Here is a 12,108-nt window from a genome sequence, read left to right as displayed (position 1 = left end):
GAAGGGCGTGTCTGTGAAATTTTCGCAGGCCTCCTCTTCTTTCATAAATGGCCCTCCCCAAACGCAGACGCTGGATCCGCCCCTGCAGACCAACACAGTTATTCTTAATATATTCTTACCGAACAGTTCCAGTCTTGTTTCCTGTTGCAGACCAACACAGTTATTCTTAGTATATTCTTACCGAACAGTTCCAGCCTTGTTTCCTGTTGCAGACCAACACAGTTATTTTTAATATATTCTTACGGAAGAGTTCCAGCCTTGTTTCCTGTTGCAGACCAACACAGTTATTCTTAATATATTCTTACCGAACAGTTCCAGCCTTCTTTCCTTTTGTAGACCAACACAGTTTTTTTTAATATATTCTTACCGAACAGTTCCAGCCTTGTTTCCTGTTGCAGACCAACACAGTTTTTTTTAATATATTCTTACCGAACAGTTCCAGCCTTGTTTCCTGTTGCAGACCAACACAGTTATTCTTAATATATTCTTTCCGAACAGTTCCAGTCTTGTTTCCTGTTGCAGACCAACACAGTTATTTTTAATATATTCTTAGCGAACAGTTCCAGCCTTGTTTCCTGTTGCAGACCAACACAGTTATTTTTAATATATTCTTACTGAACAGTTCCAGTCTTGTTTCCAGTTGCAGACCAACACATTTATTCTTAGTATATTCTTACCGAAAAGTTCAAGCCTTGTTTCATGTTGCAGACCAACACAGTTATTCTTAGTATATTCTTACCGAACAGTTCCAGCCTTCTTTCCTGTTGCAGACCAACAAAGTTATTTTTAATATATTCTTACCCAACAGTTCCAGCCTTGTTTCCTGTTGCAGACCAACACAGTTATTTTTAATATATTCTTACCGAACAGTTCCAGCCTTGTTTCCTGTTGCAGACCAACACAGTTATTCTTAATATATTCTTACCGAACAGTTCCAGTCTTGTTTCCTGTTGCAGACCAACACAGTTATTCTTAGTATATTCTTACCGAACAGTTCCAGTCTTGTTTCCTGTTGCAGACCAACACAGTTATTTTTAATATATTCTTACGGAAGAGTTCCAGCCTTGTTTCCTGTTGCAGACCAACACAGTTATTCTTAATATATTCTTACCGAACAGTTCCAGCCTTCTTTCCTTTTGTAGACCAACACAGTTATTCTTAAAATATTTTACCAAACAGTTCCAGCCTTGTTTCCTGTTGCAGACCAACACAGTTATTCTTAATATATTCTTACCGAACAGTTCCAGCCTTTTTTCCTGTTGCAGACCAACACAGTTATTCTTAATATATTTTACCTAACAGTTCCAGCCTTGTTTCCTGTTGCAGACCAACACAGTTATTCTTAATATATTCTTACCGAACAGTTCCAGTCTTGTTTCCTGTTGCAGACCAACACAGTTATTCTTAATATATTCTTACCGAACAGTTCAAGCCTTGTTTCATGTTGCAGACCAACACAGTTATTCTTAATATATTCTTACCGAACAGTTCCAGCCTTGTTTCCTGTTGCAGACCAACACAGTTATTCTTAATACATTCCTTCCGAACAGTTCCAGTCTTGTTTCCTGTTGCAGACCAACACAGTTATTCTTAGTATATTCTTACCGAACAGTTCCAGCCTTGTTTACTGTTGCAAACCAACACAGTTATTCTTAATATATTTTACCGAACAGTTCCAGCCTTGTTTCATGTTGCAGACCAACACAGTTATTCTTAATATATTCTTACCGAACAGTTCCAGCCTTGTTTCCTGTTGCAGACCAACACAGTTATTCTTAATATATTATTACCGAACATTTCCAGCCTTCTTTCCTTTTGCAGATCAACACAATTATTTTTAATATATTTTACTGAACAGTTCAAGCCTTGTTTCATGTTGCAGACCAACACAGTTATTCTTAATATATTCTTACCGAACAGTTCCAGTCTTGTTTCCTGTTGCAGACCAACACAGTTATTCTTAATATATTCTTACCGAACAGTTCAAGCCTTGTTTCATGTTGCAGACCAACACAGTTATTCTTAATATATTCTTACCGAACAGTTCCAGCCTTGTTTCCTGTTGCAGACCAACACAATTATTTTTAATATATTTTACTGAACAGTTCAAGCCTTGTTTCATGTTGCAGACCAACACAGTTATTCTTAATATATTCTTACCGAACAGTTCCAGTCTTGTTTCCTGTTGCAGACCAACACAGTTATTCTTAATATATTCTTACCGAACAGTTCAAGCCTTGTTTCATGTTGCAGACCAACACAGTTATTCTTAATATATTCTTACCGAACAGTTCCAGCCTTGTTTCCTGTTGCAGACCAACACAGTTATTCTTAATATATTCTTACCGAACAGTTCCAGCCTTGTTTCCTGTTGCAGACCAACACAGTTATTCTTAATATATTCTTACCGAACAGTTCCAGTCTTGTTTCCTGTTGCAGACCAACACAGTTATTCTTAATATATTCTTACCGAACAGTTCAAGCCTTGTTTCATGTTGCAGACCAACACAGTTATTCTTAATATATTCTTACCGAACAGTTCCAGCCTTGTTTCCTGTTGCAGACCAACACAGTTATTCTTAATATATTCTTACCGAACAGTTCAAGCCTTGTTTCATGTTGCAGACCAACACAGTTATTCTTAATATATTCTTACCGAACAGTTCCAGCCTTGTTTCCTGTTGCAGACCAACACAGTTATTCTTAATATATTCTTACCGAACAGTTCCAGCCTTGTTTCCTGTTGCAGACCAACACAGTTATTCTTAATATATTCTTACCGAACAGTTCCAGTCTTGTTTCCTGTTGCAGACCAACACAGTTATTCTTAATATATTCTTACCGAACAGTTCAAGCCTTGTTTCATGTTGCAGACCAACACAGTTATTCTTAATATATTCTTACCGAACAGTTCCAGCCTTGTTTCCTGTTGCAGACCAACACAGTTATTCTTAATATATTCTTTCCGAACAGTTCCAGTCTTGTTTCCTGTTGCAGACCAACACAGTTATTTTTAATATATTCTTAGCGAACAGTTCCAGCCTTGTTTCCTGTTGCAGACCAACACAGTTATTTTTAATATATTCTTACTGAACAGTTCCATCCAGTCTTGTTTCCTGTTGCAGACCAACACATTTATTCTTAGTATATTCTTACCGAAAAGTTCAAGCCTTGTTTCATGTTGCAGACCAACACAGTTATTCTTAGTATATTCTTACCGAACAGTTCCAGCCTTCTTTCCTGTTGCAGACCAACACAGTTATTTTTAATATATTCTTACCCAACAGTTCCAGCCTTGTTTCCTGTTGCAGACCAACACAGTTATTTTTAATATATTCTTACCGAACAGTTCCAGCCTTGTTTCCTGTTGCAGACCAACACAGTTATTCTTAATATATTCTTACCGAACAGTTCCAGTCTTGTTTCCTGTTGCAGACCAACACAGTTATTCTTAGTATATTCTTACCGAACAGTTCCAGTCTTGTTTCCTGTTGCAGACCAACACAGTTATTCTTAGTATATTCTTACCGAACAGTTCCAGTCTTGTTTCCTGTTGCAGACCAACACAGTTATTCTTAGTATATTCTTACCGAACAGTTCCAGCCTTGTTTACTGTTGCAAACCAACACAGTTATTCTTAATATATTTTACCGAACAGTTCCAGCCTTGTTTCATGTTGCAGACCAACACAGTTATTCTTAATATATTCTTACCGAACAGTTCCAGTCTTGTTTCCTGTTGCAGACCAACACAGTTATTCTTAGTATATTCTTACCGAACAGTTCCAGCCTTGTTTCCTGTTGCAGACCAACACAGTTATTTTTAATATAATCTTACGGAAGAGTTCCAGCCTTGTTTCCTGTTGCAGACCAACACAGTTATTCTTAATATATTCTTACCGAACACTTCCAGCCTTCTTTCCTTTTGTAGACCAACACAGTTTTTTTTAATATATTCTTACCGAACAGTTCCAGCCTTTTTTCCTGTTGCAGACCAACACAGTTTTTTTTAATATATTCTTACCGAACAGTTCCAGCCTTGTTTCCTGTTGCAGACCAACACAGTTATTCTTAATATATTCTTTCCGAACAGTTCCAGTCTTGTTTCCTGTTGCAGACCAACACAGTTATTTTTAATATATTCTTAGCGAACAGTTCCAGCCTTGTTTCCTGTTGCAGACCAACACAGTTATTTTTAATATATTCTTACTGAACAGTTCCAGTCTTGTTTCCTGTTGCAGACCAACACATTTATTCTTAGTATATTCTTACCGAAAAGTTCAAGCCTTGTTTCATGTTGCAGACCAACACAGTTATTCTTAGTATATTCTTACCGAACAGTTCCAGCCTTCTTTCCTGTTGCAGACCAACACAGTTATTTTTAATATATTCTTTCCCAACAGTTCCAGCCTTGTTTCCTGTTGCAGACCAACACAGTTATTTTTAATATATTCTTACCGAACAGTTCCAGCCTTGTTTCCTGTTGCAGACCAACACAGTTATTCTTAATATATTCTTACCGAACAGTTCCAGTCTTGTTTCCTGTTGCAGACCAACACAGTTATTCTTAGTATATTCCTACCGAACAGTTCCAGTCTTGTTTCCTGTTGCAGACCAACACAGTTATTCTTAGTATATTCTTACCGAACAGTTCCAGTCTTGTTTCCTCTTGCAGACCAACACAGTTATTCTTAGTATATTCTTACCAAACAGTTCCAGCCTTGTTTACTGTTGCGAACCAACACAGTTATTCTTAATATATTTTACCGAACAGTTCCAGCCTTTTTTCATGTTGCAGACCAACACAGTTATTCTTAATATATTCTTACCGAACAGTTCCAGTCTTGTTTCCTGTTGCAGACTAACACAGTTATTCTTAGTATATTCTTACCGAACAGTTCCAGCCTTGTTTCCTGTTGCAGACCAACACAGTTATTTTTAATATATTCTTACGGAAGAGTTCCAGCCTTGTTTCCTGTTGCAGACCAACACAGTTATTCTTAATATATTCTTACCGAACAGTTCCAGCCTTCTCTCCTTTTGTAGACCAACACAGTTTTTTTTAATATATTCTTACCGAACAGTTCCAGCCTTGTTTCCTGTTGCAGACCAACACAGTTTTTTTTAATATATTCTTACCGAACAGTTCCAGCCTTGTTTCCTGTTGCAGACCAACACAGTTATTCTTAATATATTCTTTCCGAACAGTTCCAGTCTTGTTTCCTGTTGCAGACCAACACAGTTATTTTTAATATATTCTTAGCGAACAGTTCCAGCCTTGTTTCCTGTTGCAGACCAACACAGTTATTTTGAATATATTCTTACTGAACAGTTCCAGTCTTGTTTCCTGTTGCAGACCAACACATTTATTCTTAGTATATTCTTACCGAAAAGTTCAAGCCTTGTTTCATGTTGCAGACCAACACAGTTATTCTTAGTATATTCTTACCGAACAGTTCCAGCCTTCTTTCCTGTTGCAGACCAACACAGTTATTTTTAATATATTCTTACCCAACAGTTCCAGCCTTGTTTCCTGTTGCAGACCAACACAGTTATTTTTAATATATTCTTACCGAACAGTTCCAGCCTTCTTTCCTGTTGCAGACCAACACAGTTATTTTTAATATATTCTTACCCAACAGTTCCAGCCTTGTTTCCTGTTGCAGACCAACACAGTTATTTTTAATATATTCTTACCGAACAGTTCCAGCCTTGTTTCCTGTTGCAGACCAACACAGTTATTCTTAATATATTCTTACCGAACAGTTCCAGTCTTGTTTCCTGTTGCAGACCAACACAGTTATTCTTAGTATATTCTTACCGAACAGTTCCAGTCTTGTTTCCTGTTGCAGACCAACACAGTTATTCTTAGTATATTCTTACCGAACAGTTCCAGTCTTGTTTCCTGTTGCAGACCAACACAGTTATTCTTAGTATATTCTTACCGAACAGTTCCAGCCTTGTTTACTGTTGCAAACCAACACAGTTATTCTTAATATATTTTACCGAACAGTTCCAGCCTTGTTTCATGTTGCAAACCAACACAGTTATTCTTAATATATTCTTACCGAACAGTTCCAGTCTTGTTTCCTGTTGCAGACCAACACAGTTATTCTTAGTATATTCTTACCGAACAGTTCCAGCCTTGTTTCCTGTTGCAGACCAACACAGTTATTTTTAATATAATCTTACGGAAGAGTTCCAGCCTTGTTTCCTGTTGCAGACCAACACAGTTATTCTTAATATATTCTTACCGAACAGTTCCAGCCTTCTTTCCTTTTGTAGACCAACACAGTTTTTTTTAATATATTCTTACCGAACAGTTCCAGCCTTGTTTCCTGTTGCAGACCAACACAGTTATTCTTAGTATATTCTTACCGAACAGTTCCAGCCTTCTTTCCTGTTGCAGACCAACACAGTTATTTTTAATATATTCTTACCCAACAGTTCCAGCCTTGTTTCCTGTTGCAGACCAACACAGTTATTTTTAATATATTCTTACCGAACAGTTCCAGCCTTCTTTCCTGTTGCAGACCAACACAGTTATTTTTAATATATTCTTACCCAACAGTTCCAGCCTTGTTTCCTGTTGCAGACCAACACAGTTATTTTTAATATATTCTTACCGAACAGTTCCAGCCTTGTTTCCTGTTGCAGACCAACACAGTTATTCTTAATATATTCTTACCGAACAGTTCCAGTCTTGTTTCCTGTTGCAGACCAACACAGTTATTCTTAGTATATTCTTACCGAACAGTTCCAGTCTTGTTTCCTGTTGCAGACCAACACAGTTATTCTTAGTATATTCTTACCGAACAGTTCCAGTCTTGTTTCCTGTTGCAGACCAACACAGTTATTCTTAGTATATTCTTACCGAACAGTTCCAGCCTTGTTTACTGTTGCAAACCAACACAGTTATTCTTAATATATTTTACCGAACAGTTCCAGCCTTGTTTCATGTTGCAAACCAACACAGTTATTCTTAATATATTCTTACCGAACAGTTCCAGTCTTGTTTCCTGTTGCAGACCAACACAGTTATTCTTAGTATATTCTTACCGAACAGTTCCAGCCTTGTTTCCTGTTGCAGACCAACACAGTTATTTTTAATATAATCTTACGGAAGAGTTCCAGCCTTGTTTCCTGTTGCAGACCAACACAGTTATTCTTAATATATTCTTACCGAACAGTTCCAGCCTTCTTTCCTTTTGTAGACCAACACAGTTTTTTTTAATATATTCTTACCGAACAGTTCCAGCCTTGTTTCCTGTTGCAGACCAACACAGTTTTTTTTAATATATTCTTACCGAACAGTTCCAGCCTTGTTTCCTGTTGCAGACCAACACAGTTATTCTTAATATATTCTTTCCGAACAGTTCCAGTCTTGTTTCCTGTTGCAGACCAACACAGTTATTTTTAATATATTCTTAGCGAACAGTTCCAGCCTTGTTTCCTGTTGCAGACCAACACAGTTATTTTTAATATATTCTTACTGAACAGTTCCAGTCTTGTTTCCTGTTGCAGACCAACACATTTATTCTTAGTATATTCTTACCGAAAAGTTCAAGCCTTGTTTCATGTTGCAGACCAACACAGTTATTCTTAGTATATTCTTACCGAACAGTTCCAGCCTTCTTTCCTGTTGCAGACCAACACAGTTATTTTTAATATATTCTTACCCAACAGTTCCAGCCTTGTTTCCTGTTGCAGACCAACACAGTTATTTTTAATATATTCTTACCGAACAGTTCCAGCCTTGTTTCCTGTTGCAGACCAACACAGTTATTCTTAATATATTCTTACCGAACAGTTCCAGTCTTGTTTCCTGTTGCAGACCAACACAGTTATTCTTAGTATATTCCTACCGAACAGTTCCAGTCTTGTTTCCTGTTGCAGACCAACACAGTTATTCTTAGTATATTCTTACCGAACAGTTCCAGTCTTGTTTCCTGTTGCAGACCAACACAGTTATTCTTAGTATATTCTTACCAAACAGTTCCAGCCTTGTTTACTGTTGCGAACCAACACAGTTATTCTTAATATATTTTACCGAACAGTTCCAGCCTTTTTTCATGTTGCAGACCAACACAGTTATTCTTAATATATTCTTACCGAACAGTTCCAGTCTTGTTTCCTGTTGCAGACTAACACAGTTATTCTTAGTATATTCTTACCGAACAGTTCCAGCCTTGTTTCCTGTTGCAGACCAACACAGTTATTTTTAATATATTCTTACGGAAGAGTTCCAGCCTTGTTTCCTGTTGCAGACCAACACAGTTATTCTTAATATATTCTTACCGAACAGTTCCAGCCTTCTTTCCTTTTGTAGACCAACACAGTTTTTTTTAATATATTCTTACCGAACAGTTCCAGCCTTGTTTCCTGTTGCAGACCAACACAGTTTTTTTTAATATATTCTTACCGAACAGTTCCAGCCTTGTTTCCTGTTGCAGACCAACACAGTTATTCTTAATATATTCTTTCCGAACAGTTCCAGTCTTGTTTCCTGTTGCAGACCAACACAGTTATTTTTAATATATTCTTAGCGAACAGTTCCAGCCTTGTTTCCTGTTGCAGACCAACACAGTTATTTTTAATATATTCTTACTGAACAGTTCCAGTCTTGTTTCCTGTTGCAGACCAACACATTTATTCTTAGTATATTCTTACCGAAAAGTTCAAGCCTTGTTTCATGTTGCAGACCAACACAGTTATTCTTAGTATATTCTTACCGAACAGTTCCAGCCTTCTTTCCTGTTGCAGACCAACACAGTTATTTTTAATATATTCTTACCCAACAGTTCCAGCCTTGTTTCCTGTTGCAGACCAACACAGTTATTTTTAATATATTCTTACCGAACAGTTCCAGCCTTGTTTCCTGTTGCAGACCAACACAGTTATTCTTAATATATTCTTACCGAACAGTTCCAGTCTTGTTTCCTGTTGCAGACCAACACAGTTATTCTTAGTATATTCTTACCGAACAGTTCCAGTCTTGTTTCCTGTTGCAGACCAACACAGTTATTCTTAGTATATTCTTACCGAACAGTTCCAGTCTTGTTTCCTGTTGCAGACCAACACAGTTATTCTTAGTATATTCTTACCGAACAGTTCCAGCCTTGTTTACTGTTGCGAACCAACACAGTTATTCTTAATATATTTTACCGAACAGTTCCAGCCTTTTTTCATGTTGCAGACCAACACAGTTATTCTTAATATATTCTTACCGAACAGTTCCAGTCTTGTTTCCTGTTGCAGACTAACACAGTTATTCTTAGTATATTCTTACCGAACAGTTCCAGCCTTGTTTCCTGTTGCAGACCAACACAGTTATTTTTAATATATTCTTACGGAAGAGTTCCAGCCTTGTTTCCTGTTGCAGACCAACACAGTTATTGTTAATATATTCTTACCGAACAGTTCCAGCCTTCTTTCCTTTTGTAGACCAACACAGTTTTTTTTAATATATTCTTACCGAACAGTTCCAGCCTTGTTTCCTGTTGCAGACCAACACAGTTATTCTTAATATATTCTTACCGAACAGTTCCAGTCTTGTTTCCTGTTGCAGACCAACACAGTTATTCTTAGTATATTCTTACCGAACAGTTCCAGTCTTGTTTCCTGTTGCAGACCAACACAGTTATTCTTAATATATTTTACCGAACAGTTCAAGCCTTGTTTCCTGTTGCAGACCAACACAGTTATTTTTAATATATTCTTACCGAACAGTTCCAGCCTTCTTTCCTGTTGCAGACCAACACAGTTATTTTTAATATATTCCTACCGAACAGTTCCAGCCTTGTTTCCTGTTGCAGACCAACACAGTTATTCTTAATATATTCTTACCAAACAGTTCCAGCCTTGTTTCCTGTTGCAGACCAACACAGTTATTCTTAATATATTCTTACCGAACAGTGCCAGTCTTGTTTCCTGTTGCAGAGCAACACAGTTATTCTTAGTATATTCTTACCGAACAGTTCCAGCCTTGTTTCCTGTTGCAGACCAACACAGTTATTTTTAATATATTCTTACCGAAGAGTTCCAGCCTTGTTTCCTGTTGCAGACCAACACAGTTATTCTTAGTATATTCTTACCGAACAGTTCCAGCCTTGTTTCCTGTTGCAGGCCAACACAGTTATTTTTAATATATTCTTACCGAAGAGTTCCAACCTTGTTTCCTGTTGCAGACCAACACAGTTATTCTTAGTATATTCTTACCGAACAGTTCCAGTCTTGTTTCCTGTTGCAGACCAACACAGTTATTCTTAGTATATTCTTACCGAACAGTTCCAGCCTTGTTTACTGTTGCAAACCAACACAGTTATTCTTAATATATTTTACCGAACAGTTCCAGCCTTGTTTCATGTTGCAGACCAACACAGTTATTCTTAAAATATTTTACCAAACAGTTCCAGCCTTGTTTCCTGTTGCAAACCAACACAGTTATTCTTAATATATTCTTACCGAACAGTTCCAGCCTTGTTTCCTGTTCCAGACCAACACAGTTATTCCTAATATATTCTTACTGAACAGTTCAAGCCTTGTTTGATGTTGCAGACCAACACAGTTATTCTTAATATATTCTTACCGAACAGTTCCAGTCTTGTTTCCTGTTGCAGACCAACAGAGTTATTCTTAATATATTCTTACCGAACAGTTCCAGCCTTCTTTGCTGTTGCAGACCAACACAGTTATTCTTAATATATTCTTACCGAACAGTTCTAGCCGTTTCATCTTGCAGACCAAAACAGTTATTTTTAATAGATTCTTACCGAACAGTTCCAGCCTTTTTTCCTGTTGCAGACCAACACAGTTATTCTTAATATATTTTACCGAACAGTTCAAGCCTTGTTTCCTGTTGCAGACCAACACAGTTATTTTTATTATATTCTTACCGAACAGCTCCAGCCTTCTTTCCTGTTGCAGACCAACACAGTTATTTTTAATATATTCCTACCGAACAGTTCCAGCCTTGTTTCCTGTTGCAGACCAACACAGTTATTCTTAATATATTCTTACCAAACAGTTCCAGTCTTGTTTCATGTTGCAGACCAACACAGTTATTTTTAATATATTCTTACCGAACAGTTCCAGCCTTCTTTCCTGTTGCAGACCAACACAGTTATTTTTAATATATTCTTTCCGAACAGTTCCAGTCTTGTTTCCTATTGCAGACCAACACAGTTATTTTTAATATATTCTTACCGAACAGTTCCAGCCTTGTTCCCTGTTGCAGACCAACACAGTTATTTTTAATATATTCTTACTGAACAGTTCCAGTCTTGTTTCCTGTTGCAGACCAACACATTTATTCTTAGTATATTCTTACCGAAAAGTTCAAGCCTTGTTTCATGTTGCAGACCAACACAGTTATTTTTAATATATTCTTACCCAACCGTTCCAGCCTTGTTTCCTGTTGCAGACCAACACAGTTATTTTTAATATATTCTTACCGAACAGTTCCAGCCTTGTTTCCTGTTGCAGACCAACACAGTTATTCTTAATATATTCTTACCGAACAGTGCCAGTCTTGTTTCCTGTTGCAGAGCAACACAGTTATTCTTAGTATATTCTTACCGAACAGTTCCAGCCTTGTTTCCTGTTGCAGACCAACACAGTTATTTTTAATATATTCTTACCGAAGAGTTCCAGCCTTGTTTCCTGTTGCAGACCAACACAGTTATTCTTAGTATATTCTTACCGAACAGTTCCAGCCTTGTTTCCTGTTGCAGGCCAACACAGTTATTTTTAATATATTCTTACCGAAGAGTTCCAGCCTTGTTTCCTGTTGCAGACCAACACAGTTATTCTTAATATATTGTTACCGAACAGTTCCAGTCTTGTTTCCTGTTGCAGACCAACACAGTTATTCTTAGTATATTCTTACCGAACAGTTCCAGCCTTGTTTCCTGTTGCAGGCCAACACAGTTATTTTTAATATATTCTTACCGAAGAGTTCCAACCTTGTTTCCTGTTGCAGACCAACACAGTTATTCTTAATATATTCTTACCGAACAGTTCCAGTCTTGTTTCCTGTTGCAGACCAACACAGTTATTCTTAATATATTCTTACCGAACAGTTCCAGCCATCTTTCCTTTTGCAGACCAA

Source organism: Rhopilema esculentum, chromosome 11, assembly GCF_057945365.1.
Source record: "Rhopilema esculentum isolate cy_ngs chromosome 11, ASM5794536v1, whole genome shotgun sequence".
Lineage (NCBI taxonomy): Eukaryota > Metazoa > Cnidaria > Scyphozoa > Rhizostomeae > Rhizostomatidae > Rhopilema > Rhopilema esculentum.
The sequence above is the reverse complement of the archived record's forward strand: the minus strand, read 5'-3'. Positions refer to the sequence as shown.